Source organism: Halyomorpha halys, unplaced genomic scaffold (assembly GCF_000696795.3).
Source record: "Halyomorpha halys isolate HHAL.00 unplaced genomic scaffold, Hhal_1.1 Scaffold707.1, whole genome shotgun sequence".
NCBI lineage: Eukaryota > Metazoa > Arthropoda > Insecta > Hemiptera > Pentatomidae > Halyomorpha > Halyomorpha halys.
The window spans coordinates 159,813-178,037 of NW_027112978.1; the positions used below are offsets into that span (position 1 = coordinate 159,813).

At 30.4% G+C, this 18,225-nt stretch overlaps 1 long non-coding RNA gene across 1 annotated transcript in view; it reads left to right on the forward strand.

The window, feature by feature from the left end:
• The first annotated feature begins 5,035 nt into the window (after positions 1 to 5,035).
• Positions 5,036 to 18,225, forward strand: part of LOC136796568 (uncharacterized) — a 147,722-nt gene continuing 134,532 nt past the window's right edge. The window contains exon 1 of the long non-coding RNA XR_010844299.1: positions 5,036 to 5,139. This is a non-coding gene — a long non-coding RNA (uncharacterized lncRNA). The remainder of the gene's footprint in view (positions 5,140 to 18,225) is intronic.

The following is an 18,225-nucleotide window of genomic DNA, read 5'->3' on the forward strand; positions in this document are numbered from 1 at the left end:
GCTGAAGCTGTTGATAAATGTTCTTGTAATGAAGTTTTTATGTCGCAAATCTCATTTAATATGAAAATTTAGTTTAGTTGTTCAAGATGAAATAAATGAATTTATCACAGATGAGAAATATAATGTGTCTAGTTTTATATTATATTTTATTTTCTAAAAAAAAGACATATTTATTGTTTGTTTACTTATAAGAAGTCTCTATAGACCAAAAAGTTTGATACAAACACTTCCAATTCCATCCAAAAATAAACTCAATTTACCCTCAGACGAACATCCTTCGGTTCAACAATGATTGTCTTTCTAGAGCTTCTATCTTCATTTATTCCTGCAAAAACAACTTTCCGCACCCTTTCAGTAGTCGCGTCATTACTTTAATTATTGTATTGGATGCAGGTCATACAAATCGCCTTGGCTTGAACGTCTAAGTCATCAAGTTCGATTATTGTTTGCTTCTTCACTGCCGAAGCAATGGAAGTATTACATTATTCTTGCAGGATATTAAAAAAAAGTCCTAGAAGCCTGATTTTGATGAAATTTTAATCTATTGTGTAGGTTGGTTTTTAGTCGGTCCGATATTGATTTTATGAGCTTCTCTTTACTACTTTAGTCTATGTATGTTTAAACTTTTTTTTTCTTGGCACAGCTATTGGATTCAATCTCCTCTCCTAGATTTTATTCTGAAACAAATCAAGTTTATTAAAAAATAATTAAAGGTTTGGGTGATAGAGGAGGTGAATCAATCAACCTAGTTATTCATTGAAAAATATAAAAAAATTACAGAAATCATGAAATAATGTTACAATTGCCTTCTTGAAATGTACAAAGGTGGTAACAGAAGATTTTCCTGGCTACTATAATTGTCAGAAGAAGATGAAGGGCAATGAAAACCGGAAAAAAAATTAATTTATTAAAATATATGTAATTATTCAACAACCTATCCTAATAGTGAGAAAGCTAAGTATGGAGAAGTTTTATTTTTTTATTTTTGACCTTGTTCCGCTCCTGTTTTGTTTTATGAAAATCAGAAACGCACTCGCTAATTCAATTGAAATATAACTACCATTGTTTAATTGTTCATGATTAATATATTTTTGTAAATACCCGTTTTTTACCAAGAGGGGAAACCGTTTAGCGCTTATAGACCCTATAGCACAGGATATTGCGGCCACGGACACAGATACGAGGGCTATTTGAGAATTTGTTGTTGTTGGTTTGTTTGGGCTTAAGGGCGTAAAACCAAGCAGTCATCAACGTCCATGTTTCTTATTCCTTTTTTCGAAGCTTTGGAAGTGACTGTTCGTTGATCAGATATGAATGAGATTTGTGACTCCTATTCTTAATACCTGAAACCTCCTCCCTGCGATCGGAATAATTTGACGTGGTCCATGGTTTAGATTTTTTAATTTGCTTTGTCTTTAATTTGCTTAGCAGACTTTCATCCCACATAGCTTACCACCTAACTAATATTTCATCCTTTCAATTGAAGACTTGCTTGGGCTGTCAGAATTGCAACACCTTGACTTGGAAGAGTAAGTGCTTGTTTGGCTGCAACGTCCGCTAGCTCGTTTGCAGTGATCCCCATTTGGCCTAGCACCCATATAAAGTATACTGATTTTCTAATATATTGATTAAATTGTGAATATTAGTTACAGTCGGATGTTTCGGGTAGATGTTCTTTAAGGCTTTTAATGAACTCAGAGAGTCAGTTTTAATGACTATTTTGCCATGAAGAAGCGGAGTGCTGAGGCTATTACTTGGTATTCGACAGTATATACAATGCCTAATTTATGAAGTTTTATTCTCTCAGTTGAGTTGTTTTTGAAAAAGAGGATGCTGTAGAATCTTTGGATTTTGATTAATTAGTAGTGATTGAAAATTGATTGGAGATATTTTGAAAGAAACTTGAGAACTTGGTTTTATATTGTATATTTATATTTCATATTCGTATCATATTATATTTTATATTCGTACTGTGTTTGGGTAATCGACATAATTGAAGTTATTTCTTTAGGCAATTCAACTGCAGTATACATTATTTTTGCCAACGGAAGAGTGGAATTTACCTTATTTCAAAAAAATTTGGGTTTAAAGATATATTTCTATGTAGGATGCTCTATTTGAAGAAATAGTTAAGAAATATAAGTTATTGCCAGTTTTTTTCTTATAAATGTGAGAGCAGGTAATCCTGCTTTAGAACACAGACTAAGGCTTAAGTAGGTAACTCTTAGAAAGCGCAATGTATCTCATTTTTTGTATTATTAGATGTTAATGTTGTTATGTACGTTTCCCAATTTAGTCAAACATCAGGGTGTCAAAGAATCACCTACATAGAGTTCAGGAGATGGTGGAAGGGGGGGGGAGAGTTATTATTTTTCTGCTGAATTAGAGATATTTGTTTTTTTGTTTGGATGAGAATTCAAGACCGATTAAAAGTGACCAGTTATCAATTATATTTATTATCGTTGGACCAAGGAACAAGTAGTCTTCTTGAGGAACCGATCTTCTTGAGGACTTGTTTTCTCAACATTAGGATATTAATTGGAGTTAGCAACTTGCTAATTTAATTCCTTATATCATTTGTATCATTCAGAGCCTAGTTAGTAAAAGTAAGCGGGCTCTACGTCTTCACAGAGACTAATTTTCCATCTTCTAATCAACAAAGATTTGGTTTACGAGTGGAAAACCGCAGTGGAATCAGTCCATTTGAACCTTGAGAGAAGTGGGTCTGCTCCTGGGACAGAAGGAAATGGCGCAGAAGTAGTAGGGAACCAATCTGGATACGAGGGCCTGAGTTAAAGATATTCATCTTTATAAGTAACATCAGTATACCCCATGTAGTATCATACTACTGGTACTGGTACTTGGTAGAGGGAACAAGTCCGGCAAGTGGGCCTAGTGGTCCTTTTTGCCAACCCCCTGGCGGCTACCTAGGTACCGTAATCCTTGCCGCCGCATACTAACCAAGGTGGGAGTGGCGTAAAATGAATGTTAGCTGCCCCAGGTGGGAATCGAACCCACTACGTTCCCAACCGGGCGCACTGGGACCTCCGAACCAACCTGCACAGCCGTTACGTCCCCAGTATCATGCATTTATAGTATGGTGTCGGATGTCGACACCATGTCGAATGTATAGCAAAGCTGGTGTCGGAGCTTTGCCGAAAGGCCCGTAAGGAAGAAAGTAAATTAAAAAAAAAAATTGAATTGTAACAGAAAAAAAAATTATAAGCATTTACAAGAGGCCAATTATTATTGGAATTAGAGCAGATAGTAGCGCCATTGGGGAAGAGAGATTTTTTAGGTATTTAAATGTTTCCTCTCACATTTGACGACTGCTATATTCCCGAGTAGAGAAGCAAATAATATATTTCCTTTTAACTGTATTTATTTTTAGATCTATTTTATGAGTATTATAATATTTAATTATAGGAGTTTTTTCATTTTCGTCAAATAGTACCAATCTTATCTTCCTAACTAAGTAAGGATTTTTTACCGCCTAGTGTTAAACTCTTTCCCGAAGTGATTACATTTTTAATGACGTCTTTCTGCTTTAAACCAGGAAGAACCTCAGACTCTCAGAGTAAAACTGACTTTCAGACTCTTTTATCCCTTCGCATTTAACTATATAAAATCAGATTTTTAGTACCAACATCCATACGTCATTTTCAGTTATAATAGGATGAAGGTGTTATATGTAATTTTTAAAAAATTAAAATTTTTGCTTTGAAGAATATTTTATTTAATTTTTCTAAATCGTAAATTAAGTTAAAAACTGTGTTCTTCAGCCTACGTTTTAATAAATAAACAACCTGAATTCAGTTTTCATAAACATTACATTCAATGCATTATCTCAGTTTTATATGTTAATAGCATAATACTTTTATTAAATAATTCATTTTGTATTTATCAGTTATTAGCTTGCCTATTTGTCAGTTACTAATAATTAAATACAACTTCCCTTCCCCTTTCTCCCCTCTAACATTTTATGAAATCAATTTAAAATATTGGATTTCCTAAAGGTAAAGATCCCTTTTTTTTATGCTTGTCTGGGAGTAGTTAAATAGATGAGACTAACCCCATAGCATGGTGTTAATGTTTTTCGTAGTACTTGCACGAATCGACTTTGAGACAATAGTTCCTCTTAGGGTGCACCCAGCCTCATATGTGTTAACTTGTATCGTGCTGAGGAAAATGCGTGGTATTTTAATGTGAGTGCTGTACATGTAAAACCTATAATATGTTAATATTTATATTTATATTACGCATGTACTTTATATTTAATTTAGTGAACATTAACGATTTAATAATAATAATGCCATCTTATTTCACTACATTTAATATCATTAAATCCCCCTAGGCGACTTTACGAGCCCTAAAACCCGCTTTACATAAGGATCAGCCGGGTTTTAGTCTACTGCTCTGTCTGACTCAGGGTATTTCAGCAGCATTCCCATTTTTGTTTATTCGAACTGCACTAATACCTTCAATATTAATTAAACAATGAACTTTTTTTTTTTATATGTTGATCGTGTTGATTGTTTTTTTAAGTTATAATATTTTTGTAATCTCTAGCCGAGATATATGCCACTAACTCGCACAGTTTTTTAGTTTAAACATAACATTACAAAAACAGATTTTTATAAATATCAAGCTCAGAAATAAATAGAAAGCTTACTGACCACAAAATTTAATACACAACTTCTCAAATTATGTGTGTCTATGTTTTATACAACGAGCTAACGAGTTTTTCATCTTAACGGGTGCCTTACAAGAGTTTCTCCAGGAATATAAATTGATTATTAAAAGTTTGAGGGTTTATATAGCCCTAGAAGGAGTCTATAGACGGGCACCGATTGTAGCCCAATATAAAGTTGGGGTCCCGGATCAGTGACCCAAGCTCCCCATCCCCCCTTGAGATTATCGACTCCGGATCCTGACCAGGGTCGGTACAAGGGCTATAGAGGACTCTATCAAAGACTCGGCTGCGATAAGAGGTCTAGGGAGATGTTAAATAGTTAATAATGTGTTCTATTGACGGGCGGAGGTGGCGCGTCGGTGCGGGTGAGCGGGGAACCCCGCAGTGTCCCGCCTAGCCTGGTAGTGTTGGCAGCGAGCTGATCTCCATCCTCGTCCGTGATTCCTGTTAGTGTCATTCCATTACGTAGAAGTAGTATTAGTGTATATCTCTTAGTGTGTGTCTGGTGCCCTGCGATCGCTCGAGTACCAGAGAAGGATTGGTTCGAAATCAATTTACATTATATACTATATATGTAGTCAGTATTGTCGAAAATATATTTGTCAAAGTGTTGAGTTCATCATCAAACTTATACGAAAATATTCATCCCAACGCATTAAAAAAGAGTCGATTTTCGAAAGATATCTACGAAACAAAATATGTTGCGTGCACCCTACCCGGTGGTTGCCTAGGGATTACGCTTGGACTCCCATGCACATTTAATGTTTTTAAGTGCTTTCGGCTGTCTGCATAAGTAGCGAATATTTTCTCTCGAGGGTCGGCCGAACGATATTTATGTTGAGACTTTGCTGAGCGATTGCCTCAGTCATGCAACGCGACCTGTTGCTATTGTTTTAAATAGATATTGTTTAATACCAAACCAGAGGCGGTGGACAAAAGCCTTTAATTAATGCTATGATTTTAGGTAAATAAATATATACATTTCATTATAGAGGGAGTTTTCCTGCATGACGTCCCAGAATTAGTCTCTGTAATGTAAAATATTAATAATAAAAAAATCAACCTCCACCATACGTCCTCCCTTAAAATGATTTTAACGCTGAAACATACACTTCGAAAATAAATTACATTTTTTACACGTTCTTGGTGAAACTTTCTATTAATCCCAAATCCAAAAATATGTATATTTATAACTTAATGCAACAATAAAAAAAATCCAAAAACGTAAAATCACAGAATGCATCGCGAAATTTACTAAAATTATCGTTATTTAGAATCAGAAAACAAATGATAAAATACTTACTTTTATGGTGAGCCAGACTTCAGAACAATCATTGTCAAAATTAAAATTTCAGATTTTCACAATTTAGAAATATAAAATGTTTAGTTTATTATGTATTGTAATGTTAAAAGAACTGTTTCATGAAGTGAAAATTAGTTTTTCAATGTAAAATGATGAAAAAACAAAAAAAACAATTTACCCGTACGGACTTCGTGATAACAACTTTAACATAATAATAATCCAAAACACATGCAATAGACGAAAATATGATTAGTTATAATATTTCAGCAAAATATTCTACTATTTCTAAATCTAAGGAAATATTAATAATTTTAAGAACATTGAAAAAACAAATTCCAAAAAATTAAAATCACTCAGTTAATAGTGAAATTTAATGGAATTTATTGTAGTTATCATAACTTGAAACTTGAAAACAATAAATGAAAACGAACTTACTTTTTTTGTCTTAATAAAATCATTTTCCAAATTGAACTTTAAAGAGCTCTTCCTTAAAATGGTTGTAAATAATATTTTTTTTTTCAAACTTTTGGAGAATAAGAAAAGAACTCAGTAACTCAGTTACCAAGGACTAATTCATTGCTAGCAGCATTCAAATTAAGTCATAAAAAATCTTTTATTATAGGAAATACTTTTATTAAATTTTGCAAGTATAACCTTTTTAGATGGAGCATATCATTTGTCAATTCTTTATATTAATGAAAAAGGTAAAATTTATTTTGTATCTTATGTTTTAAGATTAAAATTATCGTTCCATGAACAAAAACTAGATTGGTAATTTTTTTCCTCATCATGAAACTAACCAAAAAATAAAAAAAAAAACAATTTCCTAGGATGCAAAAAATTTGACTTCGCAAAAATTATTTGCATGTAATAATAATGAGTTCTGACAAGTATACTCATGACCTAGGTTGTTTGAGAGGACATCAATCCACACAATAGGATTGTTATGTAACATAGTTATCTCAACCACATAGCATGTATAAACTCAAACGCCACTTTAACCTAACTCTGATATATTCATATCCATATTTTTTATGATTTAGATGACTTCATTTAAATAATCTATCGTATCACAAACTGTGATAGCTTATAACAACTTATAAGCTGCTACAGTTTTCCTCCAGACGGAGGTATGAAGTCCAAAAAATTAACACATTCTAGAGACAATTCTTGAAGTTAAAATACATTATATAGGATTTTTTCAAAACGGTAGCTGAGACAAGATCTCCCTAGAATTCTAGGTTGATTTTTAATTATGAATAATTTTTAATATAAAAAAAACTGTATTGTTGATATTTTCAGAATTGAAAGATATTACACTTTAAATGATGATAGATAAATTTATATGTAAAATGCATTTGTTTTTTCTGCTTCTACAAGCTCAGTTTTTTAATATACAGATAAGTAAAAATCATATAATTTACATTATAATAATCAATGAAAAAAACAGAGTATGGCCAAAGATAAAAAATGCTTAGAAAATTCGATAATTTTTTTTTTTATCTTATATAATTAAATTAAGTAACACATTTACAATTCATAATTTTTATATAAATATCACTGTGTTCTTTATATACTCGGCAAATTATGATTTTATTAAATTATATATTTCAGCTCCGTTTCAGTACGTTTATTGATTTAGAAAACAAAATATAAATAAGACGAATCATTATTAGGCTAGCAGGAAATTTCTCTATCAATGATTGAACATGCAATTGGATGCCGTACTTCATGAATAGAATTCTAAATATGAATCCGACAATTTCCAATAAAAATATTCTGTTCATTTGCTGTGTTTTACTTCATTAATTATTTATTTATTAAAACTTCAAATATTTTCTAATTTGAAAAAAAAAAATTTAAGTGAATAAGAGATGTATGATGTTAAAGTTGAATGTGTGTTGTTGTTGTTGCCAAATTGGAGTATCTAAAATATTTAAAAAAGAAATTAATAATTTCTTGTATTTTGACATCAATTGGTCATTTTGTATTTTTAATTAGTGATGTCACTTATCCAGTTTTGCATTTCTGGAATTGAGGTTAGAAAGTCATATTCAATTGCAACAAAATCTGAAACTACGAAATTTTCAAGTGCCCATCACGGATTTACAATTAATAAACAAAAATCCACCAAATTTGCTATCTTAGACTTTAGATGTGGCTTTTTTATTCTCTTCGCAATACCTAAAGATCTAACTAAAAATGTATCGTCACTTATTTAAAATACAAAATTATCAATTGACGGACAACAAAATTATAAATTAGCAACAACGTTAAATTTGAAACTATAATTAAGTTCTCTCAGAAATGTATAAATATACTACTTTGGCGTTGCAACGAAAATATATTCGTATAAAGTTCGGGAATATAACTTCATTATTTTTATATTTAGTAAAATTTCGTGTAATAATAGAAAACTTGATTGTTCTAGTATCGCCAAGACTGTTACTAAAGTTTCGGTTAGCTTGACAGGTTTCATTTGACAAGCAAACTCATGGAAGTTATCTGCGATACGAAATGAAATTTGAATATTCAAATTACATCTTTAATCTTCGCCACTGCATTTGAATAGATCAACATTCATCGTAACTTGAGTTAGTTTTAGCGTGACTTACTAACTCCTGATTATCCGTAACTATTTACATAAAAGCTTATCAAATACCAGCATTTCCTTATCATGAAAATATTTAAAGAATAAAGTATTAAGTGCACTTTCAATGCTTTCGCTTTGGTCATGCGATATTTGTGTCATAAAAGGAGAAATTAAGTTTCAAAGTATGATTAGAAAAATGTATTATATAATATTTATGTTAATATACAAAATCATAATTTTAAAAATAATGTCAGTAAAGTACTGAAACTTTATTATATCGTATTATTTCTACTATCTATTTACAATAAATGTTATTAATAAGACCCCGAAATTTCTTCAATTAAGCCCGTCAGAGATAACACGGAAATTAGAAACAATAAAAATTATGAAGTATGTAAGTTTACAATCTGACAATAATTTTTTTTATTCAATTGATTTTTGTAAATGAACATTTGTGATGTATCAAAAGAAAAATTAACTTTTCTCGAAATTTGAGATTTAAAAATGCATAGAATTAAATCGAATAAAAAAAAGGATCTCTTTCCGAAAAAGATTTCATTTTTCTATTAATTGTCTTATCAAAGTCAATTGAATTCCAGAAATAAACAAAACTCAAAAACACCATAAATATCGGACCACAATAAGGAAATATACAGCATATTACACAATTGATTGAAAACTTTTTGAAATAAGCAAATTTGAAAAACTCATTAGCTAGCAAAAGATATTGGATAATAAAATAACTGTCAGTACAAATATTAATTTTTTTGCGCTAGACTTATAAACATTAAAACGAAAGATTAATATAATTTGATCAAGTAATAGAACAGAATAATAAGCTTAAGTAGAAGTATAAGAAGAGTAAAGAAAAACAACAAGAAAACTCATTCGTCATTCTACTGCTATTCTACTTGTCGAAGTCAATCTTTTTAATGAATTTCAGTCTTCAATTTTATCCGCAATTTGTGTTCTTTTCCAAGTCTCTCTCCAGTGCCTACATATAAATCAGACACACATACATTTATATATAAATATTTGCTATAATCTAAATGCTTGTTGCATATTTAATGTTTACTCCGGAATAATTGATAAATATATATGAACGGTGAACAGTGAACGAACAGTTCATTTGACTAAAAATCAACTTAAAATTAAATAAAATATATCGCTGAGTATTTAATTACCTTGGTTGATAGACATCTTCATTGTATATTCAATTTCATAATTAACACCACGATAACTGTCTAAGTCAATTAAAAAATGTATTGTATTTGATTTTTTTTTTGTACTTCACATATATGGTATATTGGTATTTTAAATTAACTAATGGGTGGAGAATTTAATATTGGAAATGTGAGAGGGAGGTTCCTAAAAGGTTTTTGTTATTAAACTAAACAATATACTGAAAACAGTTTTTTCAACTGTCACGGCCTAGTTTCTCAGAAGGATTTAATTTACTGTCAAATGGTTAATATTTTTCTTTCTTTTAAATAATGATAATTTATTAAAAGATATCGGTTGTGTTCGGTACAAAAGGAGAATTCCAGACTTCCAGTTTAGTTTGTAAATTTGTTTTTCTTTTTAGAGTCAAATTAATTAGTGCATATTAACAATTACACCAGTAAAAATTACTGATATCTAAAAATAACCAGTTTGTTAAATTTGCCCTTTTTACAAAAAACCAACGATATATCTTGTGGATTCATATTCATCACATTTTAGTTTTTAAGACATAACCAGTTCTGTTATAAGAAAAAAAGTTGGGCAAAAATGAATGCTTAAATATTGTATTTATTCCAAATACCACGTGTTATAAATAAATGATCAAACGAAAATTAAATTATTTAAAATGACCATGTCCATATTTGTATCCAAAATCTGTCCTAAACTTGTTAAAGTAATTTATAATATGAAAATTCAATGCTTTACTTTATTAGCTAATCCACTAATCTGCAAGAAGTAATGATTTTTGATAAATTCTTTGCATCCTACGTGTTTTAGTATGTACTTAAGCATTTTTCTCATCTTGGGAAATAAACGTATACATTTTCCCAATATTTTATTTATTTTGTTTATACTTTGGTCTACCTCCCGTTAACCCTTTGATGTAGTTATTACCGGTTGTCTATACTACCCCTTCTTTTACCTCCCTTACCTTACCTCTTTTTGCTCTGGCCTCCTCGCAACGGTAAGAATGAGCATTTCTCTCACTAGTACACTCCTAATGTAACATCCCTTTTTTCGCATTTTGTTCACTTGGAAACCTCCTGCGTTTCTTATTTTAAATTATGAAACGAGGCAAGAAGATCTTAGATCTTTTACGGATTATTCAGCCCCTGATGGAAGAGCTGCAATTTTAATTTAAAATTGTATAGAAAGTAATCGTAAATTGTCAGTCATCATCACATCGTTACTTAAAAAAAAATAGTCCAACGGTTAACCATGAGATGAATGCCCACCGGACACCTCTTAGGGGAAAAACAGAACACTCCTCGTTTAAGAGGTTTGACAGCATGACAGTACGAAGAAAAAACGAGAAGCACGCGCCATCCAGGCATATAGTCGGCAACATAAAATTAAAAAGAATAATATCTAACAAATATTTTATAAAATGAGATAAAATGGTGCGATTTATATTAAGTGAGAATTGTTGTAATAATGCGTAATGTAAACATTAATTAGCAATATCTATGATTTTTAGTTGACGGAATGACTAACTCCATAAAATGAGTTAGAGTGGAATGTAAATTGTAGTTAATTGCTATATTTTACCTTTTCCGATGTACTTTTAATAAAGAAAAGTTTGCAAATGTTTTTTAAAAACTATAAATTGGAGTTATCTATAACATCAATGAAAGCGATATATTACAGCTAAAATTAAATTAATTGTTATTTTCTTAATTAGCCTAATATTAATAATTTGATTTTTAATGGAAATTGTCAGGCTATTAATAATAAAAGTAAGAGGTAAGAATCTAAATAAATATATATGAAATTGCACTAAATGAATATCTTATGTAATTTTATTATAAATTTATGTTATAATTTTTTTAACTAAAATTTACAATCCGGAAGAAGTACACGATGGTTTTTCCGACTTTGTGGTTTTACATTGTGGATGGCATTATCTGAATTCGGGAGTAACACCCCAGACGAGTATATTCAGAAGGAATTTGGAAGCCATGATTTCCTGCTCTCTCTTCCCCTAAATCTAGAGTGTGGAATTCGTTTTATGGTATTTCAAATATTTCAAAGGACAGTCCACCCACTACCAACTAGTCGATAGATTACCTTTATTCCCTTAGTGAATATCTTAATTATCACTACTCACTAATATGATGTTAAACGGGCTAGACGCAATAAATAAACATTTCTATAAAAAATAAATCGAACTAAGAGTTGCCGGCCCGATTGCTATTAAACAAAATCTTTCTTAATTATGAGAGATAGTTGACCGTGGATGACCTATACGAGGAGAAGATGGTTGGGGGTGCGGTCAAAATGTAACATAAATAAGTTAATGTAACTTATTTAATTGTGCCAAAGTTTCGGCTAGAGTTTCTAGCCTTTTTCATGGCTAAAAACAGGACAAAATAACTACCAATAAGTATAGAAAATAAAAATGAAGAAAAAAAATATATACAGAATGACATAAAGTGAATAATTTTGCAGAATGGAATTAATAAAATGAAGTAATGAAACAAGAGGAAAATAAAATGTATACATAGGTAATTTAACAAGTAGGTAAAATAACATAATTAAGGGAATAAAATAAAAATGAAGTTTTATAATGCAAAGAAGTATGGTACGTTCGTTTTATTCTCTTTTTTTTCTCTAACTTTATTTTACCCTCCCTTCTATTCTCATTTTCCTTACCCACGTTATTAGCTATGTTCACCATATATTATTATTGTTGTTTTCAAAATATTTTTTTTTTTCTTCCATTTATTTCTTTTGTTAAAATTTACTTATGTTTTGCCTCTTTATAAATTATTATGATTACATATATTTTCTTTTAAATTATTAGTAACTAATATGTTCATATTTCTTTACATTATATAGCTTCATTTCATCAACCTTGATGAACAAGGCTCATTGCAATCGCTCGTTACATTCATACATCTTAAAAACCAAGTGGGTTCGATTAAACTTATACATGATTGATTAATCTTCATTAAAAATCTTTCCACCAACTTTCCGGAGTTAAACCCACCAGTTTAGATCTGGTGTTATGTTTTATTAAACAGTTTGAAAATGAAAATTGGTCCTGCTACAATCCGTGAAGAGTTAGTACTTTGTAAGGAAGAACTATTTTTTTTATAACGGTTGTGAAAGGGGCAGATTTGTTCATGATTATGCTCAACCGCCATAGTTTTCATAAAAAAAAGTATGTAAGTCCACTCTATGAGGCTAGGTGGACTCCGGAGGGAATAATATAATAATAATAAAATAAATAATTATCTAACACAGCCAGATTCGAACCCGAGTTTTTATAAAAATTAGTACTCACTGAGCAAATATAGTAATGTGCTATAAAAACCCTAATTCATTTTTTTTTTTTATGGACTGTTATTAGTCTATTCCTTCAGCTACTCAGTTATCATATCGAGCTTGAGAGGATTTAATCCGATAAAATCTTAAGTAACCCATAAAAACCTTCCCTTCACAAATGTATTGAAAGAAAACGAACAGAGAAGATATGATTTTGTTTCTACATTTTTTTTTCAGTTTCCTTTGCTTTGGTCTGTTGGGGATGTTATTTGTAAATAACCGATTGGAGTTCAAACGATTTTTAGGGCTATCAAAGTAATCCTTCATCTCTACTGTGAAAAAAGAAGAAAGTTTGAACGCTTTGAATGGAGTTAAAAGTACAATTTATCCAGCGGTTGGGGATAAAGTTTTATCTAAAAGAGGTTTATTATTCGTTCTGATTGGTAGGGTCGTCAGCTGACTGTAGATTTGATAGGCAGCCCGTTGAAGCCTCTTAAAAGCCATCTTTTAATTGAAGGGTCTATTATCTTTGACAGTGCTATCTCGTTTCTGCTTCATTTACAGCTGGTCGTTGAGACATAATAGATTAGGTTCACTGAAAACTCTGTGACCTAAATTAAATTATCTATCGTCTATAAAGTTCGTTTTGAGTTATAAAAATGATTAAATTATAAAAAAAAATATATTAAAGCTATGAAAATAATGATGCAATAAATAAATTGATATAATTTACTGTTATTTATATTAGAGCATAAACGTCTCCATAAAATCCTGAATTAATTAAATTAAAATGTCCAATCACCAGTAGAGGTTTTAACAGCACACAAAATGGATCTATTTGGTCTAGGTGCACTATGCTCAACCAAACAATAATCCTTCTATATCCAATCCTTTTATTTACACTTGTAAACTCTCAAAACTGTCTAAAATGCCTTTATTGTCAATGCTCAATCCGAAACAAAACCTTAAGTACCTCAAATTGTACTTAATAACAAATCAATCTAACTTGAAAAGGTTGAGACGTCTCCAGAACTGAAAATAAAACCATCTTAAATCAAAATATATTAAGTAGGTAACATTTGCATGATTTTGTTATCTCGATTAGATAGGAAAATAAAAAGAAAAAGAAAAAAGTTAAAACCTAAAAAATAATTTTTGTACTACATTTTTATTTGTAAGAAAATACCATTTATATACCTCCTCAATTTATTTTAACACCAGAATTACGTTGTCGGGCAATTTTCACTATTCAGTTCATTGTTCTTGTAAAATAAAGCATTAAGCAATATTATTTCGAATTTCAAACTAACCCTTTTGAACTGCTAAGTAAACACTTAAATTTTATAAGAAAATTGAATATTACTTTAATTATAAGAAACATCAATATCTGATAAATTTATAAATTTTGAAATTGTTGTTATTACTATTACACCTCGATTAATATCCCGTATTTGTAACAAATGCATTTAGCAGCATCGCTTTTAAGTGAATTATCTATTCTTTGTTTTCACCAAAATATGTATTTTTATTTTTTTTATTAATCGAAACCAATTGACTAACAGATCTTTTATGTAACACAGAAATAAACGATATTCTTTGCATATCATATTTTGTTACATATTAAATCAGATGAGTTAGCAGTAAGTTAAAATTTCAAATTGTAATTTAGAGTTAGACCTAGATTTGTTGACATTTTTTAACTTAATTTATGGGAAAAAAGATATCATTATTGTTTTTATTTTACTTCCCTTCCTCATTTCTAGGGCATTTGTCTGGTAATACCATATTCATTTTTAAATTTTAATATTTTAGCCTAAAAAAATCCACCTACAAAGGGTGGTGGATTTTTCTTCAACAACGGTTGTGCAAGGAGGTGATCTGTTTATGGGCACGCTGAGCCCCCAGTTATTTTCCTACTTAAGTGTTTCCACTTCATAGGGACTGGGTGTCCAATGGCTCCGCAAACCCACAGGATTTATTTGTTGCAGTAACAAAATTAATCATTGGAACAACACTCGCAAAATTGATTAAAAAGAAAAATAAGCTTAACTCCTTCTAAACGATTACGACCTACGACGATAGTACTAATACTACATAGTTAGTCTAATAAGGACGTGACGACCGTGCGGATCGGGGAGCAGGTCCCAGTGCGCTCGGTTCGGAACGTTGTGGGTTCGATTCCTACCTGGGTCAGTTAACATTCATTTTTCGGCGGTCCCTAAGAATGAATCTTGACACTTTCACCTAGGTTAGTTCACGGCAGCAACTCAGGTAGCCACCAGGGATTGGTAAAAATGACCACTAGGCCCATTTGCCGGACTTTCCCCCCACCATAAAACAGTACCAGTAGTTTGTGTAATAATAATTTCTCATTATTTGATACCATCATAGTATAAAATAATTTCTTAACTTGAGTTCAATCATAAACTGTGTGTTGAATGGATCCATTTTCAAGCCTGAACTATCTCGCTTATTAACTAATGGAACTTGGAAATTGAACGTCTTCTGGTTTCTAAGCAGCGTGCACCCTATAAAACCACAGACGCGGTACTAATTAAACCAAATCAAATTATTACTACATCACACAGTGTAATTCTACTACCATAAATTTAATTAGCATTTGATAAAATTAAAAAAAAGATACTACTATATATTTATTAGCTGCTATAAATCTTGATCAATTTCGATTTTGCTTCCTCACTACAACTTTTATGTTCGAGTTAGTAAAAAAATGTTCTCAGAATCTAAAATATTCATTCAAATTTTACGTTTAAAGTAAAAATAAATAACTTTGGTTTAGTTAATCCAATTTCAATGAAATGTGCAGAATTTAGGGAGGGGGTGGGTACCTAGATGGTCCTATATAGATTTTGTCCGATACCGTTTCCTAGAGATGTCGTAAAGATATCAAACATTTCGAATATCTTTAAAGAAATATATCGATATTTTGTCCGATAGTTTTAATTCCATATATTCTAATACAAACCAACAAAATATAAAATAAATCTTATCTACATATCTTATTGTACGGGAGGTTCGACAGCCAAAAAAAAAAAAATTACCTTGTTGAAAATACTGTTTTAATATGATGTTAAATTAACATAATTTAATGTTGTTTATATTTCATTTAATAAGTATTTTTTTCTTTTTAATGAAAACATTAAAAAAAATACGGTTGGTTTTAGTCGTTTTTCAATTGATTTAGATTTTCTATTTGTTTTTTATATTAATCAATAAATTAATTTTTCTTTAGTGCTTAGTGATGTTTTATTTTATTTATTTATTTTTATAATCAATGTAAATATTTTAAGAGTTTTCCTGAACAATAATTCATTCAATATACTGATTTGCTTCCTTTCTTTGTGATAATTTTAATTTATTTCATAAAATAATAATAATAAAAGCTTAGCGTAGGGTCGATGCCGATCGTCCGTCCCCTATACACATCAGTCCAGTGTCGCACCTTCACCGTTGGTTAATTTATTCAAAAGTTCATAAATATTTATTTTTTTAATAAATACCCTACTATAAATGTAAAGCTTGTTAATTATAATTAGCATAGCCTTCAGTTCCATGTATACCATATTCCCCTTCTCCTCCCCTTCAAAGACTAAAAATATCAAGGCCTGGTATATCCATTTTTTTATATCAAACTAATATTTCTATAAATTAAAATTATTGATTAAAACGATCGGTGTATAAATATTTTTTATATTCACATTCCTTCCGTTCACCACCTTCTTTTTCGCACACCTAAACTTATTTTCCTCAACATACTTATATTTTGAAAAAGGCTGGTCCAATTTGGACTAAATTTACTGGAAATTTGAGATTTAAGATAAAATTGGTTTAATATGATTTTAATTAGATTTTATCGTTTACTCACGATAAAACTCTACTCCTTTTTGGGTACACCTATATTTCAACATCTGGACCCTTAAGATGTTATTCCTAAACGATAATTAATTAACCTAGGAATATTTGCAAAATATTAGTCAATCGAAATTTTTAGAAAAAAGATAATTGCAATTCCAGGGAATGCGATTTCACCAAAAAATAGTAAGAGTATTAAAAAAAAAAAAAAAAATGCAAAAATTGAGAAAGTTATACAGACCGCAGAATATCATGAAAATTAAAAAAAAAAATATTTACTTTTCCTCTCTAGTCAAACCATGGAATTTTCCTGGTCGGATTCTGACGAGGAAATCATCGGGGAAACTATCTATATGAATTAAAAGGGAATAGATCACCTCTTAGCCGAATATATACCCTTATTATGAGAGAAGAAATCGTAATAAATGTATCATAGATCTTCAGTTTTTCGTCGTTCTCAAAACTTAACATATGAAGTTGTTCGATGTTTTGATATGAACGGAAACACCAAAATATCTAGTAAATATTGTTAGTATTTACAAGAGTTGAAATATTCAACGACATTCAATGAGAAAATTTTCATATCGAAAAGTTCGAAGTCCATTCTGGTTTGAAACAGAACGATTCGTTTTAGAGTTCAATTTAGCCCCTGAATAGTCCATTTGAAGGGTAATTCGTGCCGAATTAGCGAGCAGTAATGTGCGCCAATAATGTGAGCCGTAAAGTAAGGCTGGGCTGATCAATTGGTATTGCTGGCGATAATGTAGAAGTTAATTTATTAGATGCAACGTTGGTACATGCTTGTACAGAATAAGTTCTAAAAAAAAATACGGATAAAGTGAACCATTAAGTTAATTATATAAATTGACATGATATACACTATTCTTAACAAGCTTTTCCAAATCCTGAGCAAAAATCAGAATAGGAACACTTATGCTTTTAAATAAATTATAGCCGCTCGAAAATTCCAAAGTCTTTTGAAAGAAAGAAAAAAAAGTGGGTAAAAGCCTACGAGTTTTTTTATAATAGGAAGTAAAACATTATGAGTATTTTTGCATTAGTTCAATAGGTGGCAAATTGAGATATAAGTTAGATATATGTTATTGTGGTCATAAGCACTAGCAATGTTTGAAAGATGCACTTTTGAATAAAAAAAAACTTTTAGACAGGGGAAAAAACATGAGGGGAAAGAAGTCGTAGGAAAAACGATTTAAAAAAAATAAGTTTTATAAATAATTTCATCGTTCTAACTTTTACGAACCATGAAATTAT